Genomic DNA, 17,966 nt, shown 5'->3' on the forward strand with positions numbered 1-17,966 from the left:
CACCCCCAAGGACCATCTCAGAACTTCTGGACCCTTGGGGTGAGCTGTGGACCCCAAAAGAACCTTAAAAGGACATCTGGGAGAAGCCCCAGAAGTTTGGAGAAGTTTGGACAACTTTTGTAAAAAAGCTCCATAGAGGGACCGACCCGCCGCGGCAACTCTAGCCGGCTTGCCTCAACCGCGACCCGGCCTGATTTGCTGGTTCGTCCCGGTAAAGAAAATCTCCGAAAAAGAGACCAAGGGGGTCATTCTGACCCTGGCGGTAAAAGGCAGTTACCGCCGGTCAGAAGACCGCCATAACACCGCCGCGGCCGCGGTAACCCGCCAGGGTCATTCTGACCCACAAATGCCAAACCGCCAAAAACCCGACCTCCACTGAAGGCCGCCACATCAGCGGTCAGCGATAAACTGGAGATGACCAAACCTCCACCGTCACGCCAACAGAAATACGCCCATGCCATTACGACCCACGAATCCACGCGGCGGTCTTTCAACCGCGTTATCCCATTGGCGGTACACACCACCGCGGTCAAAATACACACACACATAGAAAACTCAGCCACATTGGACAATTACAAATACACACACCTGATACACATACAAACAGCACTCCCACACAATCAATACGATATAAAACACACACCCACATCACCCACAAACCCCCACAAATCGAAATTCAGAGACAAGGCGCAATACACAGAGAGAGAGCACAGGGAACGCAAACCACAACACACACAGGAACCCAACATCATCCCCCACACTACATCTACGCACAAAATACCACACACCACTACACTCATCACCACAAACACCACCCCACACCTCATCCACACCACCCCATGGCACCCCAAAGACACCCCAGGTTCTCGGACCAAGAACTCAGGGTCATGGTGGAGGAAATAATTAGGGTAGAGCCCCAGCTCTTCGGCACACAGGTGCAGCACACCACAATAGCCAGGAAGGCGGAGCTATGGCAAAGGATCGTCGACAGGGTCAACGCTGTGGGACAGCATCCCAGAAATCGGGAAGACATCCGAAAGCGCTGGAACGACCTACGGGGGAAGGTGCGGACGATGGTGTCAAGACACAACATCGCTGTGCAGAAGACTGGCGGCGGACCCCCACCCACTCCACCCGAATTCACAGCATGGGAGCAAGAGGTCTTGAACATCCTGCATCCTGAGGGCCTCGCTGGAGTAGGCGGAGGAATGGACTCTGGTAAGTCTAATCTCAACTACTTCACCCCCCCCAACCACCAGCATGCCAACCCACACCCCCACCCTCACCCCCAACCCCCAGCACATATCCTCCCTGCTAATGTCTCACCAGTACAACCCACCCAAACCAACACCAACCCCTGAATGCCAACACAAACTATGGACACCCATCACCTAAGCATGACCACTGCACATACCCACCCCCCCCCCAAACCACCCTCACAACTCCTCCCACAAGGGAATGCCAGCACTGGGGGACAAGGGCACCCACAAATCGCACGCCATGGCACACACAGAAGCAATAACCATACTCTTTTACCCCTGCAGGGCCCGAACGCCAACACACCGGCCCGGAGGGTCCAGAAATGTCCATCCCACCCCCAGAACAGGCCCCCAGTGATGACAGCAGCTCTGTCGACCTAGAACCTGATGACCAGCCCGGACCATCGGGGACCTCCAGACAGTCGGTTCCCCTCAGGCAGCCACAGGCCACAGCAGACCTACCCCCCTCTGGAAACCCCAGCACAGCACCCACCCAGGGGGCCCATGCCTCTGTCTCCAGGACAGGTCAAGCAGCGGTGTGTCTACCACTACAGGGCACCCAGGGCAACCCACCACCCCAACAACAACAGGGACCTGGGGGCAGTGGTAGTGGGCACACCGTCCAGGGGACAGAGGCCCAGGAACAAAGGGGAACTGGGAGGGCTGCTGTGCGACAGAGGGAGGACAGGCCTAGGGAACCCACTGTCCAAGAGGCCCTCACCACCATCATGGGAGCGTACCACCACTCCCAAGAGATGATGGCGACGGTCCTGGCCAGGTTCCAGGAGATCCAGGCCATGCAGGAGGGCCAGTACATGGGGTTCCGGGAAGAACTGCGCAGCATCAGTTCCGCAATGGGTACAATCGTGGTGGCACTCAACCAGATTGTCACCACATTGCGGGACCATGTGGCCCCCCAAAGGGCCCCTGCCACTAGCATGGAGGAAGAACAGCCCACCACCTCCGCCGGCCCTAGTGGTCAGGAGGCCCCGACACAACAGCAACGGGCCACCCGGACCCCACCCCCTGCAGAACATGAACCACCCCGCAAGAAAGGCCTGAGATCTAGGAAGAAGACAGAGTAGGATGTCAAGACCCCCGCCATGCACGGATCCCCCCGGATGTCATCCCACTGTCCCACTTGTTCACCCTGTCCAACCTTGAACTGCCCCTGCTCCACCTTCCACAGGCATATGGACAATGCACCTGTGCGAACGAGAGTCTGGACTCTACCATGGACATGCCTCCACCATCACCCATCACCCTTTTTGAACTATACACCAATTTTTGCACTTCAATAAACACAATTATTGCACAAAAACCATCTGGAGTCTGCTATTTATTTTTTTAAACCAAATGTATTCGATATAACCAACCAAAAATGTCCAATTAAATTGTGATGACAACATACCAGTGTCACACAGCGGTAGTCCATGGGGAAATAAACCAGAGGGCACTCCGTGGGGACCAGATCACTGAAATAGGAAGGCAAATTCACAACTAAGTTACCATACATTGGGGTGAAAGGTCAGACAGTAGAGAGCCAGTACTGTTACAGATATAATAAAATGCAGGAGTAGATTCTTTCCTGTCTGTTACTGGAAATACTGCAGTATCACTCTGTCCCTGTTGTCTGTGTCGTCCTCTTCGTCTTCCTCCTCTTCACTCTCCGCAGGCTCCACAGCGGCCACAACACCACCATCTGGACCATCCTCCTGCAGGAAAGGCACCTGGCGTCGCAAAGCCAGGTTGTGAAGCATGCAGCAGGCCACGATGATATGACACACCTTCTTTGGTGAGTACATTAGGGATCCAGCTGTCATATGCAGGCACCTAAACCTGGCCTTCAGGAGGCCGAAGGTCCGCTCGATCACCCTCCTAGTACGCCCATGGGCCTCATTGTACCGTTCCTCTGCCCTTGTCCTGGGATTCCTCACTGTGGTCAATAGCCAAGGCAGGTTGGGGTAACCAGAGTCACCAATTAGCCACACACGCTGTCTCTGTAGCTGTTCCATCACATAAGGGATGCTGCTATTTCGCATGACGTACTCGTCATGCACTGACCCTGGGAACTTGGCATTTAAATGGGAGATGTTCTGGTCAGCCAAACAGACCACCTGGACATTCATCGAATGATAACTTTTTCGGTTCCTGTACACCTGTTCATTGTCTTTTGGGGGGACCAAAGCCACATGGGTACCATCAATGGCACCAATGATATTGGGAATGTGTCCAAGGGCATAGAAATCACCCTTCACTGTAGGCAAGTCACCCACCTCAGGGAAAATGATGTAGCTCCGCATGTATTTCATCAGGGCAGACAACACTCTGGACAATACCCTTGAAAACATAGGCTGAGACATCCCAGATGAAATGGCCACTGTAGTTTGAAATGATCCACTAGCCAAAAAATTGAGTACTGACAGCACCTGCACTAGAGGCGGAATCCCTGTGGGTTGGCGGATGGGTGACATCAGGTCTGGCTCCAGCTGGGCACACAGTTCCTGTATAGTGGCACTGTTGAGTCTGTAGGTGAGTATGACATGTCGTTCTTCCATTGTCGACAGGTCCACCAGCGGTCTGTACACGGGAACATTCCTCCGTCTCCTCGCAAGTCCCAGCGGACGGTGCCTAGGAAGGACAACATGGAGCACAGAGTCAATCAACCCACAGGTAAGTTCCCACAGCCTGCACAGTACACGAATCTCTCTGGATTGAATGGCTTGTATGAGTGTCGATGTAAGGCCTAGCCATGTGTGACGCAGTAGGAATTAAGCCATGTGGGCCCTTGAAATGGCGGCTGCCTGACCTGTGAAGTGTGACAATGTGAAGTGAGGTCATTGCGCTGGCGTGGCACGCCGTGGCGGTAGGCGGTCGAAGACCGCGGCGCAAAGCAGCATTGGTTAACATTGAACCCTATGGGTTTCAGGAGCCAATGACGATGTGTGCTGGCGGTCGCGGTACGCACCGCCGCGGTACGCACCGCCGCGGTACGCACCGCCGCGGGCGTGACCGCCATTTTCTCTCTGCTTAATCACACGAGAGCTGAGCATCCACAGGAGAGGACCTATACTGCAAGTGCTGCTGTGACCTCGGTCTGGAAGTGACAATGGCTGCTGCGACTGGGGAAAGGGCCCCCGCCTTCAGTTCCGAAGAGTTGGAGAAGCTCGTGGACGGGGTCCTCCCCAGTATGCGCTACTTTACGGTCCTCCAGACCAACAGGTGAGTACATGGGGGCCAATGCATAGTGGGCAATGCCTGTGATGAGTGGGGTGGATGTACGATGGAGGGGAGGGGAGCGAATTACGAATGCATGGCACGACAGATGAGAGCATGTGCCACATGGCAAGTTTGGGGAGGGGGGGCCACTCACATCGAGCATGCAGAAAAGTGATGATGTTTCTTTTCCCCCCCTGTACATGTCACATAGGTCAGCACCAATCAGAAGATCGATATTTGGCGTGCCATCGTCAAGGACGTCTGGGCCCTGGGGGTCCACAACAGACGGGGCACCCACTGCTGCGGGAGCAGGAAGACCGCCGAGGCTCTGCTGGGGATGGCCTCCCAACCTAGGAGGGGTGCCAGTCGTACCTTGACCCCCCTGATGTCCCGGATCCTGGCGGTGGCCTACCCCGATTTAGATGGGCGCTTGAGGACATCACAGCAGACACAAGGGGGTGAGTACCAGTACATTCAGCTATATTTGCGTGCAGTGGAGGTGCCTGGGTGGGGGAGGAGGGCTGTGGGTATCCCTAGGCCAGGGCAATTTCTGTAGGCTAGGCCCCTCCATGAGGTATGGTCCTGTGCCCCTGCCCCCCACCTCTGTAGGGTGCCTAGTAACGCTATTCATGGACCTGTGTATTCTGTGTGGGCAATTGTCGCCCATAGGCTTGTAGGGCATGTCCCAGTGAATGAGTAGTGTACCCCAAGTGCGCAGCGTAGTGCAGGGGGCTTCTGTGTCTGTCCTCTCCGCCAACGGTGTCCCCAATGCATGCACTCAACTTGTCTTTATTTCTCCCCCCCCCCAACATTTTCTTTGTTTTTCTGTGAATGTGTGCATTAGCATCATCAGGCGGAGGAGAAGTGGCATCGGCGCAAGAGGGAGCTGCATCTCACATGGCCCCGGAGGGCCATGCAACGGACTCCGACATGACCAGTGAGACGGAGGGTGAGGGGGGCTCCACCACGGGGACCCGTGTAGACGTCAGTGACACCGACACGTCCTCGGATGGGAGCTCCCTTGCGGTGGCGGCAAAATCCGTGCCCACCGATACTACAGGTACAGCCGCCACCCAGCGCACCAGCTCCGCCCTCCCAGCAGCCCCTCGGCCTTCGGCCCGTGCCTGCACGGCCAGGAAGGCGACCATCTCCTTCGCCCCAGGCACCTCAGGCCCTGCCCCAGTCACCCCTGCTGCCCTCAGTGAGGAGGTCATTGACCTTCTGAGGACCATCATTGTTGGGCAGTCTACCCTTTTGAATGCCATCCAGGGTGTGGAGAGGGAGGTGCATCAAAGCAATGCATACCTGGAGGGCCTTCATTCGGGTCAGGCTGCCCAGCAGCGATCGTTCAACGCTCTGGCCTCAGCACTGACGGCAGCGATTGTCCCTGTCTCCAGCCTCCTTCTTCTAACTCCCTCCACCCAGTCCCACTCCCCTGTTCCTCTGCCTATCCCATCCACACCTACAGACCAGCCTGCACACACCTCAACACCCAAGGGAAGCTCATCCAGACATAAGCACCACAGAACACACAAGCATTCACACAAGCAACATACAGATGCAGACATGCCAACAGCCACTACCTCCTCTGTGTCCCCCACCTCCTCGTCTCCCTCCTCCCTCCCTGTGACGTCTACACTCACACCTGCATGCACACCACCATCAGCCAGTACACCCATCACCAGCACACCCTCCAGACCAGTCCGCACACGTGCAGTCACCACCCCCACTGCCATGTACACGTCCCCTGTGTCCTCTCCCAGTGTGTCTGTCACCCCCGCTTCCAAACCACACAAACGCAGGCACCCAACCAACAGCCATCCACCTCACGTCAGCCTCCTGCCCAAGCACCTGCACCCAAAGACACCAGACTTGACTCTCCTACAACCACATCCTCTTCCTCCACTCCCATACCCACTCCAGCTACCCTTCCCATTGCTCCTAAAAAAAGATTCCTCTATAAACTGGACCTCTTTTCCTCACCTGACCCACTCCCTCCATCTCGTAAGAGTTCCAAAAACACCTCAGCCACCACCAGCCCAGCAACTCCCAAGAACGTCGTGCCTGGTTTTTGGAGTCCGCCCTTTCCTTGGGCAGGGACATCGGCCAGCAGCAAAGTCACAGCCAGCCCCCCCCCTGGGAAGAGGAGCAAAAAACTGAAGGGCAGGCGCGACAGGCCTGATACGCCTGCCCCCAAGGAGGGTAGCCTTGCACCGTCACCTGCCACATCGGGTAAGGGAGCCAAGGGCCACGGAGAGTCTGCCAAGGAGGGCAAGGGCAGCAAAGCGCAAAAGGCAGGGAGCAGCCAACCTGGCCATGAGGGCCCCACCAGCCCCATTCCGGGGGTATCGGCGGAGACCCAGGGCCCCAGGACTCCATCACAGGAGGGCCCCGCAACGGAAAGGTCCGATGCTGACTGAGCGGGAAGTATTGGCCAGGTGTGGTTCACTCGAAACACAAGACAGGCACCGCTGAACAGGGCCCGCCGTGAGGAGCACCGCTGAACAGGTCCCCGCCAAGTCAGGCACCGCTGAACAGGGCCCCGCCGTGAGGAGCACCGCTGAACAGGGCCCCGCCATGAGGAGCACCGCTGAACAGGGCCCCGCCGTGAGAAGCACCGCTGAACAGGGCCCCGCCAAGACACGCACCGCTGAACAGGGCCCTCATCTTAAGCACCGCTCCGCTGGGCCCTCCTGTCAAGCACCGCTCCGCTGGGCCCTCATCTCAAGCACCGCTCTGCTGGGCCCTCCTGTCAAGCACCGCTGGCCCATTGGCAGGCCCTGTTCTGTGTCGGGCAGGGCTTCACGAGGCACTCTGCCCACCATGCCTCCTCCATTTACCAGTGGACTCTGTAATCCACCTGATGGACTGTGGCTTTGCACCCCCCAGGATGGAACAGTGGGCAATCCACCCACTGTAGAGACTTGAGAGACTGTGGCTTTGCACTCCCCAGGATGGCACAGTGGGCAATCCACCCACTGTAGAGACTTGAGAGACTGTGGCTTTGCACTCCCCAGGATGGCACAGTGGGCATGGAGGCCCTTCGTGGATCTGGCGTCGTGGACTCATGTGGCTGAGGTGCCCCCCCTTCCCTTCCCCCTGAGGTGCCAGTATTTTATTTTTGTGATGCCCCAGCAGTGTTCTCTCCAATGGACTCGATCTCGTGTGTGGGCTTTGCCCATGTGTTGCTGCACATTGGCCCACGGACATTTGAACTTTGCAAAACTGTGCCGGACTTTTGCTACTTGTATATATATAGTTCTAGATGTGTAATAATTCTTTATATATTGCTAAGTTCGCTATACTCAATTATTGCTATAATATAGTTCTATTTTTACAATCATTGCCTTTTGTCTTTGCATTTTTGTTTTGGGGGTGTCACTCTGACTTTTTAATCTGCATTGGTGTGTAGGTATTTCGGTGGGGGTGAGGGTGGGGGTGGGTGTGTGGCGTATGTGTGTGCCCGTAACCTTTCCTCCTCCCCCCTCCCCTGTGTCGTAGGTACAGTACTCACCGTTGTCGTCTGCGTCGACGTTCGTGATCCTGGAAGAAGAGCAGGAAGGCAATGGCTGGGAGGATGTGGAGTTCCGGTTCCATGCTGTCCCGATTCCGCGTGGAGTGTGTCGAGGTGAGCGTTTTCCATTGGAAATGTCTGTTTCCGCCGTGTTTTTATCGGCGGGGCTCCCGCCCCGGAAAAGGTGGCGGATTGGTGAGTCGTGATAGGGTGGGTGGTACACTGTCTGCCGCCTGGCTGTGTTGGCGGTTCCCACCAGGGTCAGAATTCAATTTTTTGGACCGCCAGCCTGTTGGCGGGTTGGCTGCCGCTTTAACACTGACCGCCAGGGTCAGAATGACCCCCTAAGTCTGAAGGTAAAAAGTTGACCGGGACCTCCCAGCCAGCGTATCCGAGAAGGGCTCCATGGACGTCGGATCAAGATCCAGGTTTACCCCGGTCGAAGGATTTTCACCTCGAAAAAACGACTATGTCTGAAGGTAAAAATCTCCACCGAGGATTCCAGCATCGCGTATCTGTTGAAGGGCTCCAGGAGGTCGGATTGGACTGGCAGGTTCGTCCCGCTGAAGAAAATCTTCGAAAAAAAGACTAAGGCGGTCATTCTGACCGCACCGCCCGCCATGCGGTCACCGCCATTTGGCTGCTCCGCGGTCAAAAGACCGCGGAGGCCATTCTGGCTTTCCCGCTGGGCCGGCGGGCGCCCGCCAAAGGAGCACCCGCCGGCCCAGCGGGAAAGGCCCTGCAACACAGAGGCCGGCTCCTAATGGAGCCGGCAGTGTTGCAGGGGTGCGACGGGTGCAGTTGCTATGCAGACAGTGAAAATCATGCTGGGGCCCTGTTAGGGGGCCCCTGCACTGCCCATGCAAGTGGCATGGGCAGTGCAGGGGCCCCCAGGGGCCCCCAGGGGCCCCACGACACCTGTTCCCGCCATCCTGTTCCTGGCGGTAAAAACCGCCAGAAACAGGGTGGCGGGAAGGGGGTCGGAATCTCCATGGCGGCGCTGCTTGCAGCGCCGCCATGGAGATTCAGCCCAGACAGGGGAAATCCGGTGGGAAACCGCCGGATCCCCTTTTCTGACCGTGGCTTTACCGCCGCGGTCAGAATGGGCAGGGAAGCACTGCCAGCCTGTTGGCGGTGCTTCCGTGGTCATCCACCCTGGCGGTCGATGACCGCCAGGGTTGGAATGACCCCCTAAGTGTGAAGGTAACATTTTAACCGAGGCCTCCCGCGGCCTGTAGCCGAGCAGGGCTCCATTGCGGTCGGCCTGAAACTTTGACTTTGCCCCGGTCGAGGTGCAACCAGATGACCCGATTGGTGCTTTTTGTTTCTAGGCGCTAAAAAAAAAAAAAACTTTAAAAATTCATATCTCCGGTTCCCCTTATCTGATTTTATTCATTTTGGTGTCATTTTAAAGATAAAAATATAATCTATTTTTATAAATTGGTTTTGGATTTTTAAACTGTTTCCAGTGTTTTATTTAATTACTGTTTTGTAATATTTGAATGCTTTACTGTTAGGGTTTGTGCACAGCAAAGAGCATGTCCCCTCTCACTGCACTTTTGGGTTCTGTAATAGCTCCCTTTTAAACTTACTATTGAAAGCCTTTCTTGTTATCTCACCTTCCCCCCCCCCTAGGCTTCTGTGTATGTTGTTTAATGTGCAGTTTTGTTTACACATTGGGCCTTGCTTTTACCAAGGCTTCTTTAAAACACTCCTCTCTAGGCCATGTGTTAATTTAACTCATTTGCATAATAACTGAAACTCTGCACACCTTTCAAGAACATGTGCAGCATGTGAGGACCACACCCAGCTCTTCAAACCACACCCAGCTCTGCACACCTTTCAAGAACATGTGCAGCATGTGAGGACCACACCCTGCCCTGTCTATAAAAGGCAGCCCTCGAGCCTCGCCCAGTGCTTGTGCTCGTCTACCTCCCGCTTACCTGAGGACAGATCCCTCGGCGCTGGCACTCCTGCTCTCTACAGACTTTCATTGGCTTCAATGGGCGCAGCTGCTGGCTCTTCCTTCTTCTGGTTTCCGGTTCCTCCTTGCCTCAGCCTCTAGAGAAAGAAGACAAGGTTAGACTGATCAGTATCTCTTGCCAGCAACAAGTAAGTGCAAAACTTTTATTACCTGCAAGAACTTTGACAACAATTTCTGGATTCGTGTATAGACAATTTGAAACAAGATACCTTCCACGAACATTGTGATTCAAACTCTTTGTTACAACAATACTTTGCGGAACTTTGTGAAGCAAAAATTTTTTTTATGGAACTTTTAAGAATCGAACCGTGGAAACCATTAACAGCAAGGCAAACAGTAAATCAAGGACTTGCACAAATTACATGCTGTATTTTGACGTAAAAGTACAGTATTTGTTTTATAAAAGATTCTGGAAATATGGGAAAAGTGAGTCTGCTATTGGCAATTTAGGCTTTAGTTATATTAAGATGAATGTTTGATATTGATAATTCTGATAACGGTATTTGTTTAATGTTTTAGAAGCTTTAGAGTAATAGAAAGCACATCCCAGAGCAGTAACACATTCCAAACCTGGAAACTAGAGACCAGGATCCAAGAGGTACTTTTAGAAGAAAATTTCTAATAAATAAAGGGATAGTCAGGAACCCAGTTAGGAATAGGATGTACTTATCTGTTCTTTGTTTATGTTTCATTAGGCACCAGTTTCTACCGAAGTCAGAGAGGGCCGCAGATTTGTGCAGCACTTCAACAGTGGAAACGCAAGAACGCTGTTTTCTCTTTATTTTATTTTATCCACTTCCCCCCTTCCCTTGAGCTTCTGTTCTTAGTGCACTGTTTTAAAAACTAGTGTGCTGGAACAAGCAGTTTCAGGGTGGGGTCGGATTGTCTTCAACCTCCATCAGAACTGAACAAGGACTCAGGTGAGCTGGGCTTTGACATTTACACTCTGTCTCCTAAGTTAAGCCTTGACGCTAGTTGCCAAGCTACCAAGGGTTGAGCTGGGTTTAATTTACTGAGACCTAACTGGACCTTAGTGGAGGTTAGTGGCCTATTGCTAAGTGTAGGTACCTACCTGCCCTTACCAATAACCCATTTTCCAACAAATTAGCATTTTTTGCAATCCAGTTTGTGTGTCTCCAATGTGGACAGGTGTATGACTATTTTTACACTATTTCGATTTTTGTTTTTGATATTATGTTTTATTTTTCACATTTTTATAACGTGATTGGCATGAGGACCTGCAATTTATACAACTGTTTGATTATTTTTTCGACTAGTGTTGTTTTTTACTTTATCTTTTGAGATTTGGTTTACAGTTCTATAATGTGATTTGTATGTGTGTGAGGATTTACAGTTAAGTAATTATTTTTTCATTACTTTTGTTGTTTTCTCTTTCCTATTTCATTATGCATATTTTACACGTGTAAAATATGATGTATTTAGGCATGTGCAATGTCTAAAGTTATGCAACCATATTTTTTATTTACTTTACATTTACGGAGTAAGAGGACAAAGACTGGACTTTGTGTGCCTTCCATCTTCTGAAGATCTCCAAGGGCTTGATTTAGAGCTCACCTCCTGTTGTTTGAAGTCTCAGGGACAGCAAAGACTTGTCTCTGCCAGCACCTGGAGTCTCTGGAGAGACTCCTACTCTGCCCTGTGGTGCCCATCCAGTTCCTGGGACCCTGAAAGGGGAAGCTGGCAGCCTAAGAGAAGGAAATCCATGCACAGAGCACCGTGCGGGGAAAAGATCGACACAACTCTGATCTGCGGCTGAAGAAACGACGCGCCGCCAGCTCCGCAGCTGAAAATCGATGCTCGCCGGAAACGCGACCGAAGAATCGATGCATGGAGGTGGAGAAATTACGCGTAGCATTGCTGACAGAAACTCGTGCTGCAGGGTTTTTGAATCATCGTGCGGCTGGATTTCCGACCCAAGTACCGCTGGGTGTGTAAACACAATGCACGGTCTGCCCGAACCTGAGAGTGCTGACCAGATCGACGCATCGCTCTCCTGCGGAGAGAAGGAATGCCGCACCCCGACCCGATGAAAGGTGAAACGATGCAAGGTCCCGCTCGTGAGTGGAATCAACGCATTGCAAGCCCTTTTTGATGCACACGCACCCGTGCGGGGTTATTTTTGACGCATCCAAGGTACATTTTCTCTCTAACAGTGTTAGTGTGTGTTTTAAACTACAGAAAGACTCTTTTTGCTTTTTATGTGATAACTTGACTTGTGTACTGTGGATTTTTGTTGTTTTGGTCCTGTTTTGTTAAGATGAATATCCTCTATTTTTCTAAACCTGTGTTGTGTCATTTTATGGTGTGTTCATGAAGTTACTGTGTGTGTTGGTACAAATACTTTACACCTAGCACTCTGAAGTTAAGCCTACTGCTCTGCCAAGCTAACAAGGGGGTAAGCAGGAGTTAGCTGAGGGTGATTCTCTTTTACCCTGACTAAAGTGAGGGTCCTTGCTTGAACAGGGAGTAAGCTGACTGTCAACCAAAGACCCTGTTTCTAAGAATACTGATTCATAAAACTCTAAATCCTCACTCTTTTGTAAATGTACTTTTGTATTTGTGTGAAGCTGTCTGTGCCCCGCATTAATTTTCCCTTTCTCCTCCCACTTTGTACTAGATAATCCCCATTTTCCAGTGACTCCTGTATGTAAAGCTAAAATCCGGAAATACAGGTGCTGTTTTGTATGTAGTGAGCTCCTCGGATGATACTTAGGGCAAGTATAGCTCACATCTGCCCCATTCCTTTTTGAGTTTCCTTTATGTGTATGTGAAGTACTTCTGTAGGACTGCAACACATACATCTGATGATTTTATGAATTGGGTCTCTAGACTCAAGATATCATCTACCCTGTGTACTATAAAAGGATGTGATGTTTCTGCGAGCAGAATGGAAGCTAACCACAGCACATTCACTGTGTGGACGAGAAATAAGATGGAAAGCTAACGGTAGTAGTTTGACTTGATTCACAAAGTGTGAATACATGTAATGTATTCCAGATGAAGGTGAATAACACCTTGATTTCTATCAGTAAGTCACACCGATTTATTGCAAAACATTTTGAGATGGGGAAGATTTATAACTATATAAAATAGTTTTCCACAGTCCTTAGGTTTCCCTTTGTTGTTAACAAAGCAAGATCTCTTCAGGCCTAAGTCTTTTCATTGGGATTTGACTCTCAAACTTTTTCTGCAAACTTTTATGGCCTGCTGTAAGACTGACTTACCTCCTGCAAGGTCTGTGTACTCAGCAATAATATATAAATTAGTCACTAGCCTACCTTATTTTAGAAGCTAGTTTTCCAAGTCCTCTTGGCCTTTCCAAGTTAGATGGAAGAGGGGAAGCAATGTTGACTGTGGAAGAATGTGTGATGGTGAGTGTTTGAATATGTCATTGTCTTTCATTTAGTTGATGGGCAGTTTCTGTGAAAGTAAAATTGGCCTAAAAAAAAACCAAAAACAATTAAAAGCACTAAGGGCCATACTTATACTTTTTGACACAAAACTGCGCCGGCGCAGTTTTGAGTCAAAAATATTACCGCCGGCTAACGCCATTTTGGTGCGCTGTGCGGGCGTCAAATTTATACTTTGACGCACGGCGGCGCAAACCACAGGTGGGAGTCATTATTTTTGACGCACAGCGTCAAGTCGTAAAGCAAAACAACGTTAACGCGGCAGAAATGACTGTGGGTCAATTTCCGACCCCGCAAACCAGATATGCGCCGTTTTTTTAAGCAATAGCGTAAAAAAAATGCAAACTCTGCCATTTCACCAGAGGAGAGCCAAAATGGATCCCAGATGCCACTACAGACCCCAGGAAGATGACAACACACCAGGAACCAGCCAGGAGGACCCACACAAGAACCAGGACACTTATAACAAGAAAAGATAGTGTCGCTTCAGTGCAGAGCAGCAGGAAATTCTGGTTAAAGAGGTGACGGAGCACCAGCACCAACTGTTTGTCACCTCAAAGTTGCCAATCAGTAGGAGAGAGGCTATATGGCAACAAATTGTCGACAAGATTAACAGTGTGGCAGAAGTACGCAGAACAGTCATCGAGGTCAAGAAACGCTGGCATGACTGCAAGCGCAGGACAAAGGAAAAGATGGCCAGGATCAGGAAGGCAGCACTGCAGACTGGAGGGGGGAGTCCAGAACACCAGGAGGCCCTGGACCACATGGAGGAGATGGTAGCAGCCGTCATTCCTGAGGAGATCGTCACAGGGATTCAAGGACAGGACAGCGCAGATTACCAGGAGACAACGCACATGCAGGGTAAGTCGCATGGGGAATTAAAATGCAATAATTTCAACTGTGAGCAGGGGGGATACTGACCACAAAATGCATGGAAGTCATCATATGCATGGAGTGGCATGGGTAAAGGGGTACGGCTTGGGGGCATGGCCTGCACAGACAGAGCTGAGGCACACCATTACATTACACAAACAACAGTCCCATGGGGGCATGCTGTCATGCCAACGATGGAGCAAAGGGAAAGCCACGGCAGGAGGGAAGGCCACAACGTCAAACTGACATCCCGGCACACGTCAGCCACCATACCCCCTACATTAACTAGGGCCCTCTTAACAACCTCTAGCCATACCGACAAATGGAATGTAACTGCGACAACAGTTGCCACTACCACCTCTGCTCTGTGTGCAGCTCAAGTAGCCAATCGCAGTAACCTCCCCATGGATCATACACACCTAAATTAGGGGGTTGAGGACTTCAACAATCCCCTGAAACAAGACAAAGGCCCCAATACTGTCAAATGTCAATGCCCATAGTTGTCACAAACATCAGCCAATGTAAACAACAATAGGAGCTACACAGCACTAAGGACACACCCATGCTGCATATGTCAGGGTCCATCCTGTGCCTGGATCACAATGTAACATCCCACAAGTCATACTGCTCAGACAACAGCATTGAGGGGGGGACACATGTAACTGGTCACTGAAATACACCTGCACAGTCAGAGGAGGAAATAGGACACTGATACGATTATCAGGGCAATCCAATGTTACACACATTCCCCAACATCAACAGTATACTTTACCAATGCCAACATCCATATTGTGTCATAACATTGCTATGCATAGGATATGCCACATGTCAAATACATTTAAGTGGATGTGAAAGATCAGAGATTGGGGCAGGTCCAGATTGTTAAGAGTGCTGCCAGGGCCATCAGAACACCCACAGCCAGTGAAAGGTCTCACCATGAGAAAGGATGTAGAGGGAGGGTTGAGTAGGACAAGAAGGTGGCAATTCTCTATTTGGCCAAAACCAACACCTAGAGGAGATTATGCTGACAAGTCTAATAACTCAATAACATTCATGTGACATGCAGGTGGGCCATAGGCCTGGAAGAATGCCCATCTGAAGGACTGGAGCAATGAACACGAAACAAGATCACAATATGAATTCATCACAAGGCAGGCATGTCACATCACCCATGCCACAACACAGACACACTAATTGTACCCTGTTTCATTGCAGAGGAAGATGGATCTCCTGCGGATATGCCTGTCCCAGATTACCCTGATGACATGGATGACGAGCCGATAAACATTCCCCAGGAGACTATCCAAAAGGTCCTTGAAACCCTCCAGACCCCACCTTCAGTCACAAGGAGGAGCACAGAACAAGCAGCCATCGCAGAGGATCCACCCACCACCCCAATTGTAAGACCTGCCAGCTCCAATACAGCTGAGGACTCAGACGACACTGGCACCAGCTTTGAGAGAACTGTAGTTGGAGTACAGCGGGAGCTGGCCAAAGAGGTGCGGGTGGGGATGCAAACTATGGCAGCCAGCCTAGAGGGGGTGCGTTCGTGCATGATGTCGTCTGCAGATCAGGCAGAAGCTATGCAAGCCCTAACATCTATCTTGCAGAAACTGCAAAAAAACCAGAAGGAAATCAGCACAGCTGTAATACAGTTGACCCAACACCCACAACAGCAATCCTGTCAACACGTGCACAAATGCAACATTGAACCTCTCAGGGCCGACCTGGCTGCCTACCATTGTGATGTGGCTGCTATTCTCAAGAAACAACAGATCCTCCTTGCTGCAGTACTGCCCTTAAGACCTTCACAGGGAGCAGCGACCGGGATGTCTGACTCCACGTCTTCTAACACTGAGGTGTGTGTTGCCTCTTCACAACCACCACCAACAAGGAGAGAGGAGGCAACACACACATCAGAAGAAGAAGACATGGAACAGATCACATTCACAAAGAAAAGTACCCGGAAGCACTAGTCCCTGCCACATGGCCAACTATTACCAAGGTCCTGCGCTATGTAACTTGCCAGTCTTGCAACAACTCTTCCTAATGACTGTTATGCTTACCACTGTATATCTTGTCAGCCAGCCCAGTGATTGTCTCTCTCCTACTCATTGGCAAATCCTGTCCCTCTGCACTGTCTGAAACATCAACCCCAGCATGTCAAAAGCATTTCCGTAACCCCTTGTGTAGGATCACAATGTAAGATGTCACTATAATGGACTCACAATCATGGACAATGTACAGATAGCACTACAGCACTTTTCAATAAATAGCACTTACACAACAAATCTGTCTCTGGGTAATGTGACATATCAACTGTGCAGTAGATAACTGAAATGTGCCTACTGTCAAATTACGTAGCTTGTCAATACAACTGTCCTGATGTTATGTAGTCAGATAAATCAGCACAGTGCCCATGATTGTATCATACTCTGCCCTTCCTGAGGGTAAGATCTGATGAAGTGAGAAACCATACACCATCATGCTGTGTTGGACAGAAGAATGCTTCCTCAAGGGATATCTAAGTCATCAAATAGTGGCCGCAAAATGTTGTCACCATGCAATACTAACACATATAACAGTGCACACTAATCTAAGCAAACACTACAAAATCTGCATAAATGAAGGTGTCTGAGTTTACATACAAATAGGTTATCATGCTGAACTGTGTCACAAATGACGTATGAGAGTCATGAAGACAAGAATACAAGAGTGCCAATGAGAACTCATCTTATAAGGGTGTCCTTGATCATCACACTGCAGTCAGAGCTAAAACTGTTCCCCCAGTCTGTAAGCACAGTTTGTGACGTAGAAAACACACTTATCAACAGAAACACATTGTCATCCATATTAACTGTGATTGGTGGTTGCAACGAATGGTGGAAACTTTGCAAGGTAGCTCTGGGGTAGCTGCCAATCGTACAGCTCAGTTGGGATTTGTTTGTAGCATAGGACACAAATGAAATAGTACAAAATTCATGTACACTGATTCCAAACCCAGGATCAAGTACCATTTAACACATACTGTTAAGGGTTAACCAAATGTTTATTAAATGCCAATCACAGAAGAGGAAACTGAGGGAAAAATCTTACCTACCCTAATCTACCCTGACTACTCATTACACACAACTGTCCCTAACTAACCTAAGCTACACTTACTTATCACATGTAACGAAATGTTCTAGACATCCACCCCTCAGCCCCCTTATGAGACGGGACACATGGAGGACAAAACATACTAACCTAAACACATACTATCGTAAACAAATTTATATATATATTTTTTTTTAAACACACAAGAACTCCAACATAGCCCAACACCCACCCACCCACATACTTAATAAGTAAAAATAGAAAGAATCAGGACCCCCCACCCCCACCCACTAACACTAACTAAACTAACAGCCTATACTAACATAACACTAAGCCCTCTAAGCCCACTAACTATAAGAACAAGGAAAGAGGAGGGAGAGGAGGGAATCATGTCCATTTCAAATACAGTCTAGAGGTTGGCCCTGCGGAGGGTCCTCTTGATTGACTTAACACGCCGGTTAATGTGACGCACATCCCGGCTCAGGTGGCTTAACTTGCGCAGCACACGGTCCATCTTCCGTTCCATGTTGTGGAAGGCTGCAGGGTCAACAGATGGAGTTGTCGCAGTCTGGGTACCGGTGGAGGAGGTC

Source organism: Pleurodeles waltl, chromosome 1_2 (genome assembly GCF_031143425.1).
Source record: "Pleurodeles waltl isolate 20211129_DDA chromosome 1_2, aPleWal1.hap1.20221129, whole genome shotgun sequence".
Taxonomy (NCBI): Eukaryota; Metazoa; Chordata; class Amphibia; order Caudata; family Salamandridae; genus Pleurodeles; species Pleurodeles waltl.